Below are 10,994 nucleotides of genomic sequence, written 5' to 3'. Positions count from 1 at the left end.
ACCCAGGAAAGAGGGCAGGTCGTCTAAGACTTATCAAGGTGCCAGCCTTTAGGTGTTGCCAGCAATTACAGGGAAGTGAGATGGAGGAGTCTGGGGTAATGTCTGGGTTTGCGGGAGTTGGACGGCACCAAATAGGGCAGGGGGTTACCCCAGAGGACATTACGAAGCTGTAAAGACTGGGGATGAAAGCCGAGCAGACACGACAAATGTCCCTGTGCCCTTTTCATCTTTTCGCTTACCACAGCACACGGTTTGTCATTTGTTGACTGCTTTTATATTTGCACCGTTCTATAAAGACGCGGCCGGCCTTAATGCATCTCCAAGTAAAATATAAATGACTTTTAGGTCTTCTCTTCTGAATTATTTATGGCGTGGCTTCCTTCTTTTTTTGAACAGTCCACATCTGATCATGGAAAATGACAGTAGTATAACCTATCAGGCAAAATGCTAGCTCTGTGTGCCTTTATTTGCAGATTCCTCGTCTGTGTCTGTCTCTTATTTACTGTGGCAGCAGGTGCTGTGGGAGACAGCAGAGCCCTGGACAAGACGACATTATTGCATTCTAGTTGGCATCGGATGTAGAAAGAAAAATAAAATAGCACAGATAAAGGTTTATAAAATAATCAGATAAAAATCTGCCCATGTGAATAAATGTGAATAGTCCAGGGTGTAACTTGTGCTAATACGTGAAGAGTTAGACCCAGAATACATAATTAGACCTGAAAGGGTATATTTGATGTGAGAAAGAGATAGATTTTTGATTGACAGCTAGTGGATTTATAGCTAGACTATGTTAATCTAAATGATAATTCCTGCTATTCATTTGTTCTGGAAGACAGAATGGAGATTGATTCAGACATCAATTATTCTTCATTCGGATAAACAAAGAATTTATCCCAGGGTCATTCCTCTCGGACCTGGCCCTGTCATGTAGCCTTGCAGAGAGACACTGTTGTTCTGCCCTTTGTCAGTGCTCCAGATTTAGTCCACCTGCCTGCTGCCGTCTTCCCACTGTTAATGTCATAAAATGCTTCTGGCAGCATAAATAACTTTATTACTAAGCTGTAAAGTAGAGTGAGTGATTAATATTGCATGAATTGCATTCCATTCAATTTTTCCCCTCTAATGGGAAGAGACCTGCGTATAGTCTAGAAAATGCAGTCTTAAAACGACTGAGCAGCATGGTCTTGAATGAACTGCGTTAGAAAGCCCCCATGGCTGAAGATTTTGATTGCAAGGTTGCTCCTAATAAATTCAAGTTTACTTTCTGAGGTCCTCGTTTTCGTGAGGAATTCAATTGATGAAGGCGGCCTAACTCTGGGCAGTAACCGCGAGACATTAGATTTGACAGTGAAGTCTAAGCGAGCCCTTGTCTGATGATACAACACTCTCGCGTTGTCGGGAGGCTGGTTCGTGCTGCTTGGCTGTGGGAGGTAATTAACACTGAAAGCATTTTTGAAAATTGAGGTTTAGAGGAGGAGGCCCAAGCCAATGGTCTTCCGTTTCACCCCAGGTATCCCAATAAGATGTTAGCTGGCAGGTTCTAATGCCGTGTTATAAAACCCAAGTTTAGGGAAGATATTAACCTCCCTTGCAATAAACAGAAGTTAAGCTAGAAAGGATAAAAATAAAATTTCCTCCGGATCAGTGCGATTGCTCTTTAAGGAACAGAGGAAGAAAAGGCTTTGCAGAAATAACAGACTCAGCTTTGTTTGATGTGAGTTTATTTCTCCTGGGCCATTTAATAACTACATCTTAAATTATCTCCTTTTTACCCCCTTGGAGAATGAGAATTCACTTTGCCCTTTATTGTAAATGATTTCAAACAGAACCTTCAACAAAATTAAAGATGCTGGGGTCCGTTCCTGAATTTTCCTGTCAGACCAATGACTTTCAGCCAGGATGTCCCCAGTGGATGAAACACTTGACGGGTAATAATGACGGTACAGTCCTTTCCCGGGGCATTCCCAGGGAGGGTTTCGTTTTTTGGATCATTATCAGGGAAAAGTCCACGCTCTTCTCTCCTGCTCAAGAGTGGATTCTGGAATACAAATAAGCGTAAGGCTATAGGATAAATTAAAATTTATGAATAAACCTAATTTATAAATAAAGTAATAATCTTCAACTCCGTGTCACTGTTGGAGCACACCGCTCATGAGACTTTTACTCTGTGACCTACGAGGTAAACACCTGACTTGGCTCGGGAACTACCCGATGAAATGGCTTTCCCTACTGAGACGAGGACCTCAGCTTCAAATGTTGACCTTGACAACGGCAAAGGAGGGCATATTCTCCCTGACATTTCACGAAAGAATTACGCCTATTTCCTTGAAAGTACTCTACCTTTAATGCCCCTGTCTGTCCACCATGATTAATTCATCATGAATGAACTGTAATACAAATGTCACCATGATACAAATGTAAAGTTCGTACTCATAGTCCCTTCCAGCCATTGACAAACTAGGCTGTAAATTCTAGAAAAGTCTAGGATATGCTTTTGTTCGCTCACTCTCCTGTCCTCAGGACCTGACACGAAGGGACGTCTAAAATTGTTATATTGCTATATAAAAATATATTATTGTTAAATGTGTTGGAAGCCCAACTTGTAGGTACTTAGACACAAAGGAAGGAAGCTATTGGTGTGGTCAACCCTAGAATAAGTTTGTGTGCCTAGTCTTAGGAGTGACATTGAAGGGCCCAAATCCATAGGTCTTGTCTTCAACACTCAGGTCTCTTATTAGGTAAATCATTTCCATAGGTGGCATGGTGTATTGGTTGGTTTTGTGTTGACTTAACAGAAACTGGAAGCATCTGAGAAGAAAGGATCTCAGTTAGGGGGAATTCCCTCCAGACTGGCCTGTGGGCGTGTCTGTGTCATGTTGTCCTGATTCACTGTTGATGTAGGAAGAAGGCCCAGACCATTGCGGAGGGTGCCTTCCCTAGGCAGTTGGCCTCAGGCTGAATAGGAAAGCAAGTTGAGCAAACACAGAGAGCAAGTCAGTAAGCAGAACACCCCCTCCACTTCCCACCCCCTATCCCTGATTCACACACCCACCCCAGCCTGTGATTCAGTCCCTGCCTACAGATTCCTCCCTTGAGTTCCTGCTTTGGCTTCCCTGGGTGATGGACTTTAATCTGTAAGCCAAATAAAACAGGCCTTTTCCTCCCCAGTTGGTGTTGCTAGTGTTTTAACCCGGCGATGCAATGCTAACAGGAGAGTGGAGCAGTTGGGGACCCAGACAAAGCTTGCATGCAGTACTTTTTATCAGGAATGTGTTAGTTTATGCTTTAAAAGTCACCTATGGGGGGGCTGGGGATTTAGCTCAGTGGTAGAGCGCTTACCTAGGAAGCACAAGGCCCTGGGTTCGGTCCCCAGCTCCGAAAAATAGAACCAAAAAAAAAAAAAAAGTCACCTATGGGAAGTTAGGAACACACATGCATGTTCCTAAACAGTCAAGTATACCTTTAGCTTGCTAGTCTCCTAACGAGAAGCAAGCTTCTCCTTTTGTCTGGAGAGCCATCTGATTCTGAACTCTCCTGCTCTGATTTCCTCAAGATGGAGCCAAGACTTGACAGCATTTGCATCCAACCTTCATGGAAAACATTTCTAGATGTTTAAGATTGTTTCCTCATCTGAAAACAGTGCCATTTCCCATGGTCCGGTTGACAGACTTGTTTGGTTTTCTTTGTTTGGTGTTATGATTTTGCATCACGGAGTTTTCTGAAATTTTTCAGGATACGGTTCGGCAAGAATTAAACTTTCATTTCGGCCACACTCACGTTAAGATTTAATGAAATTGCATGCTTATGGACAATTGGTAAAATTGGCAATAAGATTTGAGAATCAGTATGATTGAAGAGCCAACATCTGCTTTGTAAACGAAGTAGGCAAAGGCTCTAAGCTGCGCATGATAGCCATGTGGTCACTGTGTTCTAGGTGTCAGCTGGTCTTTGACATGGTGCATTCGAAGCATTCACTTCTCTGTCCTCTGGCTTCAACAGGCAGCATCCTGCCTTTGGATTTCCATTGTGTGTGGGAGGGACAGACACCTACCTGCATGGAAGTACATACAGCCAGTGTGATGGTAAAGACTGGGAGCAAAGGAGGGACCTGATTGGAGCTGCTGCTTAGAACAACAACAGGGCAAAGGATTTAGTAATAGAAACGTTTGTTACTTCCAGTTGTCTAGAGCTCCAGGGATTAAATTCTGAAGAAATAATACAAAGTTCTTGAGAATTATTGCCTAATTGTTGTATATTTAAAATGCTTACATCAAGACCATTCATATATACCAGATGCTAATTTTTGTTTGTTTGTTTGTTTGTTTTTTGATACAGGGTTTCTCTGTGTTGCCCCTAGCTGTCATGGAACTCACTCTGTAGACCAAGCTGGTCTGAAACTCAGAAATCCACCTGCCTCTGCTTTGCCTCCTGAGTGCTGGGATTAAAGACTTGAGCCACCAATGGTTGGCTCAAGGGCCTCCTCTTCTTTTTCTTTTTTGAAAATTTATTTATTTCATGTGTATGAGTGCTCTATCTGCATATACACGTGCATGCCAGAAGAGAACATCGGATTCCATTACGGATGGTTGTGAGCCACCATGTGGTTACTGGGAATTGAACTCAAAACCTCTAGAACAGACAGTGCTCTTAACTGCTGAGCCATTCTTCCAGCCCCACAGGAATCTTATTTTCAAGAAGCAACAGGACTCATTGGAAATACGTGAATGATGAATGTCCTCTGAGGATATTTATGTGACTCTATGCTAAGTATTGTTTGGAGATGGTGACAGCTCCCAGCACTGAAGTAGCTCTAAATGTTAAGCTGTGGCCAAATGATTTTTCTCCACACGAACCTCCTTACTCATAGGCACAGAGATAGAGCATATTACCATGTGTGATGATACACATCCTATCTCATGTGTCCCGTGGTGTGTGTGTGTGTGTGTGTGTGTGTGTTAAAGAACTATAACTAAACAACAGTGGAAAATGAAACAAATCATATAGAACCTCACAGAACATTATAATAAATGAAGCAGAGAACCCAACAGTTCTCCTTTCTGAGGAAAGCAACACAGGCAATGACCAGACAGTGCTTGCGTTTTTCCATTCCTCATACCATTTCCTTGCAGAGCTGTTATTCTGTCTCAAGGTATTCAGAAGTCAATGCCAAATCATTGTTTGCCCATGAAACCAGATAACAAAATACAGAAAAGTACTCTTAGTCGAGGAGCTTGGGATGTTGAATGACTTAGACTTAAATTGTGGATTATGTTGAATATGAAAAATGTTTAAAGAAAATACCCAATCCAGGAGATCTGCACAAATTCCAAGGTAGATAAAGCATCCTAGAATTTCACGGGTCCTGGGTTCTTCTGCAACCTCTCACCACCATCGCTCATTCTGACACAATCTAAAGGGATTTGGCTAGCAGTGGCTCTCGCTTCTCCACAGTGCCTTTGTCCTGGCAGGTAAGGCTCTCAGTGATGGATGTCACAGACATGCACAGACAGTGTGAACATCAAAAAGCTATGGTGTCTCAGAGGAGAAAAAATATCAGGGAAAGGGATAAAATGTGATGAACAAGCTTATTTTCTCCCTGTTCCTAGTCACTTCACTCTTAAAATAATGGGGGCAGGGGAGTGTACATTGGGAAACTTTATTAGTAAGAATAACTAGTGAGTGATATAGCTGATGGTAAATTGTGGGTGGATGTTTAAGAGGAGTAAATGCTGCTTTAATGAGCTCCCATAAGCTGGGATTGGGGGTGGGGGGTCATGAGATAATTGACAGTTATTCCAGCATGAAAACTTTCTTTTTAGCTTGAATCACAGCGTTTGATTCTGCAGGCTTGAGCAGACACTGACAGCACTAATGTGTTGACTTATCACAATTGACTGAGTGGATTAAAGAAGATTTTAAACTATACTTGGCATGTTCAAGGGTCACACATAAACGTTTGCAATGTTTATTTATTTATTTATTTTTCTTGACTTATCTTTTTCTTCCTACAGGGTGAAAGCTTTTATTTAGGTTATAAAATCATAGGATTAACTATTGATCATTCACGTGTAACAAAATAAAGCCAATGAAAGATGGTGGGTGAGGCAGAAATGATGAAATGTGAGGGCTGTGCTCTGAGATGTTGCATTAAGGTTTAGACTCAGAAAGTTGCCTGCAGGGGACCTAAGAGGACAACGTGGTTGGCTGAGTTTGAAAGATGCACTTGCACAATGTTATGCACAGATCTCAAAAACCCCAAAAAGACCACCAGGAACCACAACTTCAATTTAAGCACAGAGAGTCTTTATTCAAGCTTGAGCTCAGGCCACAAACCTTCCTGATGCAACAGGATAGGAGAGCAGCCCAGAGGTCTAGGGGGAGGGGGTTTATAAAGAAAAAAAAACACAAGTAGAGGTTTTCAAGCCTTGGTGTTACATGAGAAGGTAAGAGGGTAAAAGGAATGTTGGCCTTTAGACTAGTTCGTTTACAGCACCTGGTCAAACTGCAAAGAGGGACCCATACATCAAAAAGGAGCATCTTAACCTGGGAAGGACTGATGTTTTCTTAGCCCACTCTGCTGTTATCAGCTAGCTGTAGCTGCTGTGTCTATTTTGCCACTGACATCTCAAGGGTGGGGCCATGCCTCTCTAAGGGTAAGTTAACTTAGAATGGAGTCTTACAAACAAAATGGAGCTTATTATGCTACTTTAATTCTTACAACACCTGTCCTCCAGTGTGGCTTGTACTCTCAACTTGAGTTTCTGACTCTGTTCAGCAATCTGGTCTGCTGTCTCCTGACTGGATCCAAACAGCATAAACAGAGTTACAAAGAAACATTTTGTTATAGATGTTTTTTATCCCTTTACAGCTATCAGGTTGAAGTTGTAGCTTTCATTGAAACAATGCAACTTTAATGTTGAACGAGGATGTCTATGTTGCTGCTGCCATTTTCTGATACTGGTTTTGATATTTATTCAAAATATCAAATATGTTTTTAGGTATACATAGTTCATTAAAGAAGGTTCTCTCTACTGTGACTTATAATAAGAAATTTGTCCAATATGAATGTCATACATTTAAGTTTATAGCATAGTGACCCTATTATATTTATTAAGAACTATATATATTTGTATATATACACAAGTATTTATATGGTATTCATATTAGTTATATAACAAAGTTTCACAAAGCAAGTGTACATTATTAACATTCATAACTTTGTTCAACAAGGACACGTAGGTTGTGTAGAGCTCCTACATCAATATGTTGGCACAGTTCTCACAGCCCAACCTCATACAATCCCATAGAAGAAATATGGTGCCAGTTAGCAAAAATAATTCCTTCCCCTGGTTACTTTGTAAAATCAGAGTCTGGTCACAGGGCCCTAATGTGACACCATAGGTCCAGGCCTTATAGGTTTTTGAGGCATCTGGTTGACTTGAGGTAGTATGTATGGTTATAAAGTAGAGTATCTGAAAAGGAAGAAATTAGAATTAGGTCCCTGTCTAGGCCTACAGGCTCTTGGTAGTTCTAGGCCTTGCAAGAAGAGACATGTACTGTGCTAAAGAGAAGGGTTAAGAGAACATTCAGTCATTCATTCCATTCTACCCTTTAACAACACAAATCTCTACATGATTCTTCCTCGTCTTTAGGTGTCTACCTTCCTTCCTTCTTTAGTTTGTCTCTTTCTTCCTTCCTTTCTTTATTTCATTCTTTCTTTCTTTTGCTTACAAACACCCTACCCCTAATCACAGACATAACTAATGGATGTTTATTGAAGCATCCTTGTAGAGATGCTGGGGCTTGCCCATGATGCTCTTGATGTACAAAGCCCAGACGTTTTGCCAATTCTTCTTGAGCAAGAGCACCAAGATACTGACAGCCAGGTGGATGTTGCAGACCAGCTTTCATCAGTCATCTTCACATGGCTGACAGCAATGACCAGACACAGCGCCTTCTTCATCTGGAACTCGATCATGTATTTCATGTCATTGACTTTGGCCATCATGTTTTCATTGTGTCTCAGTAGGGAAGGGAATTTACCTGTCTTGTTTAGGACTAGGCCCTTTGTTTTTCTTGATAAGAGATTAAGAGGCCAAGAAGGCATTAGGCTTCTTGGTATCCTTTTGGTTAAAAAAAAAGATGAAGGTTCCTCAGTGATTGGATGTCCATGTGGAGGATGTCCACAGTTTTGGGTTCATCACAGTGCTACTGGTTCCCAAAACACAGCAGAAAATGTGGTGTGTGGAATTGAGCCTGATAATGCTCCAGAAGTTTGCCCTTCTGTGTGTCATGCTTTTTTGGGATGAACTACAACTCCACTCCTTCCAGAAATGTCTACTACATGCACTGGTTCCCATAAAGGACTTTCAGCACTGCCAAGTACATGATGTCCCTGAGAGACTTTGCTGCTTATAGCTATTCAAGCCTGGAAAGCCAGAGAAGAGCCTCCCACCTTTTCATTTGATGTTCTGGAGAGAATTTGGACAACTATTTCAATCCAACTAACTGAACTGAATTGTCTGGATATTCAGTAATCAGTTATACACAAGGAAGATAGAGAATAGGATTTTGTGGACCAGATTTTCAACATTTCCATGTCAACAGACTCTACCAAAGCACGGATTACAACAGGTAGGGACCCATGAGTCAAACAGCTTCTCTAAGTGACATTGACTATAGATACAAATATCCTAGGAGTTTTTGAACCCCAGTTTTAAGTTTCTCAGATTTCAAGGGACCCTGATAAGTATAAGAAGTCTAAGAATCCAACAAATGAAAGTGTGATTACTCGGAATTGCATGGGGGAGTCTCTGGAAGATGTGGGGCACAGCCCACATCCAGAGTACTGTGATATTTATTCAGTGCAATAGATTTAGAACCCTGTTGGTGTTAACAGTTGCTCAAAATTATTATAAGTCTCTTCATCATCCTAGTTAATATGATGCTGTCCAAAGAGTCCCAGTACCCACTGCTCAGGGGGCATGGCAACGCCTGTTTGATCGTTCGCTCTGGAGATTGTACTCAATGAGTAGTCTGTAATTCCCCATGACTCTCTTTTTCCCTTTTTATTGGGGAGGAGAACATTCCCTTCTTTCATCTTCAGAGATTTTTTTTTGGTGTGTGTCCTTTATAATTCTTCAAAGTGACTGAAGAGTGGCTCTGTCATGACAGCAGTAAAGCAATTTGTGAGCCTTCAAAAAGATGCAGTTCAAGTAAAATTTATTTTTCTGTGTTAACAAAGTAGCACATGACACCTAATATTTCCTAACCAGGCCTTCCAGTCCAGAACTCTGGCTGTTTCAGAATGGTATCTCTGAACGTCTAGCTTTAAAATGATGAAAATATATTGGTAGCACTAAAGAAAATATCTTCATCCTTTTTTATATAAGAGCTAGTAGGACTATGGGAGCTATTGCCTGGGAATATTGGTCCCGTACTAACCATCGCATTATTCTTTTTGAATCTCTGTCACGACCCTGGTGTGGAAACTTCCCAGTTAACAGTTGAGACCTCTGACTTGGCCCAAATCATTATAGTAATCCTTTTTACACTTGTAGACTACACCATAAAATTACTTCAACAAACAACAGCGCTTTAATGAGGCATGATGGTGCCAAACCTGTAATCCTATCATTGGGTAAGCTGAGGCAAGAGGATATCAAGGTCAGATACACTCTGGGAGATATATATATATCCCCACCCTGGATCAAGATATAATAAAACAAGAGAAGAAAACATATGCTCTAAAAGCTCCCCCTCTCTTTCTCTCCCTCCCTCCCTCCTTCCCTCCCTCCCTTTCTCCATCTCTTCTATCCCATGGTCCCTCCCTCTCTGGGCATAGTATATGTTGTATGTATTCATGTAGTTCTATTCCTGCATTCCAGAACATGCATTTTTGATTCATGATGTAAAAAGGAGGTTCCAGACACTGAGATGTAAGGAATTCAGTTACTGGTCAGAGAGGAACTTCTGTGAAGGCACCTACTCTGTTTTGTTAGAAGTTAGTATCTGGTTGTCACCATCATAAACTTGTGATTTCTGCTTCAGGAGTCTTAGCTCAGTTTGAACTCTCCTCTGATGTTTATTCCTAGCATCCTGCTCCCTACAGGAAGAGCTTTAGATGATTCTTTATCTTCCAAACCTAACTGGATAGAATTCTTCCTCAGATACATTGTTGTCCCACTCCTACACAGCAAAATTTTGGAAGTTTTTTGAGAATGAACTTGAAATGATCTCTTTTTAAACCTTCATTTAGTCAATCTTGGCACTGAAAAAGTGAGACTGTGAGAAAGAATTTTTTTTAAATTAAGGAATGGTTTAAACAAACTCAATACTTTAGGGGAAAAGAGGACAGAGTTCTGAAAATGTTAAGTGTTTCGAGGCTCACTGATCTTCTCTGCCTTCAAAGAAACTTGCTGTTCTCTCTGAGGCCTCCTCAAGCCAGCCTCCCTTGGATTGTAAAACAGTCTGTTATTCAGCTAACACTCTCTATGGAAGCTTTCTTTTCCCCATTCAAATGGAGCAGAGAAACAAGACAACTTTCTTGGGGAAGAACATAGAGCACTTACTTGACTGAAGTTGATATTAGCAGAGCACAGGAGGCTGCAGGTGTCCAAATTATTGATCCAAGTTCACCATAAATATTCTGCTAGATTCAGGGGGGTAAAGTTATTGCTTTTTGAGTATAATCTCTTAGAGGGAACACACCATTAAGGGTTGGCTTTTTGAAGAAAAATATTAGACGATTCCCCATAGTGGGGCAGCGATGTCTCCCTTAGGAAGTCATTACTTCCAGGTTAAGCCATCAACAAACCATTCCCTGGCTGTGGTCTAATTAAACTGCACACATTTTAGGGGGTGTAAAATAGAGGTGCTGACATGCCAGTTATGCTGCTGACACAGACGTTCTGAGTGTGCTTGATATAAATGGTGCTGACACAGGCCTTCTCCTTGAGCACAGCTGCTGGAGGTGCCTTTTGGCCAGATCC

General features: G+C 41.3%; 1 pseudogene; it reads right to left on the bottom strand.

Moving 5' to 3' along the window:
• Positions 1–6,284: 6,284 nt before the first annotated feature.
• Rpl10a-ps8 (ribosomal protein L10A, pseudogene 8) lies at positions 6,285–9,450 on the bottom strand (annotated as a pseudogene).
• Between the last annotated feature and the right edge of the window lie 1,544 nt (positions 9,451–10,994).

The sequence above is a fragment of the Rattus norvegicus genome, chromosome 9 (genome assembly GCF_036323735.1).
Source record: "Rattus norvegicus strain BN/NHsdMcwi chromosome 9, GRCr8, whole genome shotgun sequence".
NCBI classification, from domain to species: Eukaryota; Metazoa; Chordata; class Mammalia; order Rodentia; family Muridae; genus Rattus; species Rattus norvegicus.
This window is presented reverse-complemented; position numbering and strand designations above follow the sequence as displayed.